The 3,854-nt window shown below is 39.6% G+C and overlaps 1 pseudogene; it reads left to right on the forward strand.

Annotated features, from left to right (window-relative positions):
- Positions 1 to 868: 868 nt before the first annotated feature.
- On the forward strand, positions 869 to 3,230 carry LOC100969250 (activating signal cointegrator 1-like; annotated as a pseudogene).
- The last annotated feature ends 624 nt before the right edge of the window (positions 3,231 to 3,854 follow it).

The following is a 3,854-nucleotide window of genomic DNA, read 5'->3' on the forward strand; positions in this document are numbered from 1 at the left end:
TGTGTAGTAGGCTATACCATCTAGGTTTGTGTAAGTACACTCTGATGTTTGCACAATGATGAAATTGCCTAATGATGCATTTTTTAGAATGCATCCCTGTCATTAACTGGCACATGTCTGTTATTTGTTTTTAATAAGAAATTACAGCACATGGTAAATTTTGCCTTTAACATTTTTGTGGAAATAAATGGCATTCCCAAAAAGCCTCTTGGGCTTGTAACTGTGCTGTATTTCCATGTTAGCTACATCAAGATAATAACATTTGATCAACACAATCTACTTGGACTGACCAGATACTACTGGGTCTCTGTTGGTCACACTACTGTGGATATGAGACAACAAACAGGTTTTGCCAGATGTTCCAGCTTCTCTGCTGTCAAAACCTAGAGTTGAAGTGCAGACAAGGGATATTTCAACCTTCTTCATACTCCAGTAGAGAAGGAGCCACTATTATTTACCCAATTTTTCGAAGGTAAACATTAAATGAATTTAACAATTTAACTTTAAGAAGAGTGAATTTGAAATTGGGAGACAAATCTACCATTTACTTCCATGTATTTTTTTCTGACATCTGTAAAACAAGTTTAATGATATCCACTTCACAAGACTCTTATAAAACATTAAAAAATTTTCCTGAGAAATTCCTTTGTACATAACAAAATACTGTAACTATGTAAATTAGTAAGATATTATCCTAGTCTTTTTAAATTCTCACTGAGGTTGTATTTAGTTTGTGGTGTTTGGAAATTAACTTGAATCATTAACTCACCCAGGTTAAAATTTGGCCTCTGGAGCAAAACAACTCTATATTTGCACTCAATTATATCAAAAAACAAACGTTAAGCCCAGCTGGTTCTGTCCGGGAAAGATGGCAGTGGCTGGGGCAGTGTCCAAGGAGCCACTGGTGTAATGGTGCACCCAGCAGGTGGGGAAAAGTGTTGGCCTGGATGTCAGCAAGGAGATCATGCACAGTGCTTCCAAAAAGATGAAACTTTACATGGGCAGAAATCAAGGGACCAGCTAAAGCTGCGTAGGAGGAAAGGGAGAGATAGAGAGGAAGTTCCTGTATTTGCTGAACCTGACACAGCTGCAGAGGTAAAACATCTTTTGATTTGCCCAAGACACGAGAGAACAGCAACTCCTTTAAGAAGAAGACAAAGTTTGTCAATTTACACACGAGAGAGGGACCCACAGGCCTGCAGTCTGCTCCCCAGTTGCCACCCTTGTGTTTGCCTGGGCCAGAAGCACAAGCTTATCAATAGCTGTCTGATCTGTGGGCCTGTTGTTTGTGAACAAGAGGGCTCCAGTCCTTGCTTATTCTGTGTCACAACCATATGTACTATGAAGAACAGGATATTTTACAGCATAACTCAAATGAGAGCCAGAAACTGCTAAAGAAGCTCATGCCATTGATGGAGAATTCTGGAAAGGTGGACAACTCTGCCAAGGACTTTCTATGTCATCGAGAATTTCAAATTATGTCTGGTCTGGAAAAGGATATCAAGCACAAAGACAGGCTGTTAGAGTTGGATAGAGCTAGTTTTCAAAGGACCCACGTTATTGATGATCAGATTTTTTGCCAGTGATTCTAACCAGTGGTTGTCCAAACTTGAGTGTGAAACCAAATGAGAAGTGAGAAGAAGAGCTGAGAGAACTTCGACATGCCTCTGTACTCTCTAAGAAGGTCACCATTGACTTTACAGCAGGAAGATCCTGGAAGAAGAAAATCCATTAGCAGAATATCACAGCAGACTAGATGAGACAATACAGGCCATTGCTAAGGAAACCTTGAACTAGACACTGATCACATTTGATATATCTCCTGAAGAACCTTTGGAAGTTCTGCTAAATCTCAGCACATACGAGTCCCCTCCCCAGTGGGTTGACCACACAGGTGCAGCCTCACAGAAGAAGGCTTTCCATTCAGCAGGATTGGGACTAGAATTCAACTCATTTCGGTACCTCTTGTGAATCCAGGATCAAGACTTTCAGGGAGGTTGGGCAGTGGCTCATATCTCTCTATACATCAGCCCTGGGTTTCTCAGCTTGTTAGAGGGATTAGAAAATGATGGAGTACAGATCCTGGTATATCTCCCACAGAGGACAACTTTGGATAGCAGTCATAGCCAAAACCTCCCTCTGCCTTCAAAAAGTCTCAGAACTCCGGGCTACATATCATCTTCTTCATAGGAAAGATGTGGAATTCCCCAGTGACTATCCATCAGGTTGTTTTTTGGGCTATCTGGACCTAATTGCTTGTTTCGGAGGCAATTTAAGGAGCAGTTTCCAGACATCAGTCAAGAATCACGTTCTCCACTTGTTTTCATCTGCAAAAGTCCTGAGGAAATGGTTGTGAAGTTTCCTATTAAAGGAAATAAAAAAATCTGGAAACTGGATTCCAAGATCCATTAAGGAGCAAAGAAGAGGTAAATGAAGCAGAATAAAGCTTTCTGACTCAGGAGAAAAGAAACCATACAGCACAGTGGAGTTTGGTACACTAAAATTGCCATCCACTAGTTTTTTGGAATTGAAGCAGTAGATAGAAATCTAAAGGCTTGGCATCGGGCTTGAATCTCTCAGAATTTAAACTCTTACCAAAATCTGTATATTTTTCTTAAGGAGTAGGATTCTTACTTATGTAGTGGCTCAAAATCTTTGAATACATTATTTATTTATTTATTTTTATTTTATTTTTTGAGATGGAGTCTTGCGCTGTCACCTAGGCTGTATTACAGTGGCACGATCTCGGCTTACTGCAACCTCCACCTCCCGGGTTCACTCCATTCTCCTGCCTCAGCCTCCCAAGTACCTGGGACTACTGGCGCCTGCCACCACGCCCGGCTAATCTTTTGTATTTTCAGTAGAGATGGAGTTTCACCGTGTTAGCCAGGACGGTCTCTATCTCCTGACCTCGTGATCTGCCTGCCTTGGCCTCCCAAAGTGCTGGGATTACAGGCATGAGCCACCGTGCCCAGCCTGAATACATTCTTTATAAAAAACTATTTGAAAAAAAAGTTCAGGGTATTTCCTATTATTTGAAGGTTACTGAGGCTACAACCTTGTGGGTTTCTAGATAAAAAATTTTCTCATCTTTTTTTTGACATGGGAAAATACAAGTGGGATCATGGCAAAACATGAAAATAGGAAGAGGAGCGTGGTGTATAAGACACTGGTTGAGAGCAAGAGGTATATAGTCAGATAGACCCAAATTTTAATATAACCTCTGTTACTCACTAAACTCATTATTGTTTATAGATTAAATTAGGTAATACTTCTTAAAGACCTTATCAAATCTGTGCTAAGATGATACCATCCTACACATATTGGAAATACATGAAAAAATATTAATACTCAAATTGGGGTCAGGTAGTAGGGGAATCCCCTTTTTCTTATGCAAAGGAGATGCCTCAACTTTAAAGTGGATGAAGTGGATCAGGCAGTAGAGAAATGAAAGACTATAGTGATAACTATTGTCATGCGTCTTTGAAGGGGCTTGAGACACAGAATTAGAAGGGCAGGGTGTAGAATTTCTAAAATTTACCTTGAGATAATGTGAGAACAAAAAGATAATTAACAAACGATGAACACACACACTTGACCCTTGAACAATGTAGGGGTTAGGGACACCAAGCTCCTGTGCAGTCAAAAATATGGGTATAACTTTTGATTTCTCCAGAACTTAGCTACTAATAGCTTACTATTGATTGGAAGCCTTACTCATAACATAAACAGTCCATTAACAAATATTTGTATGTTATATGTATTCTATACTGTATTCTTACAATCAAGTAAGCTAGAGAAAAGAAAATTTTATTAAGAAAATCATGAGGAAGAGAAAATGTATTTGCTCTTCA

This window comes from Pan paniscus, chromosome 5 (assembly GCF_029289425.2).
Source record: "Pan paniscus chromosome 5, NHGRI_mPanPan1-v2.0_pri, whole genome shotgun sequence".
Taxonomy (NCBI): Eukaryota; Metazoa; Chordata; class Mammalia; order Primates; family Hominidae; genus Pan; species Pan paniscus.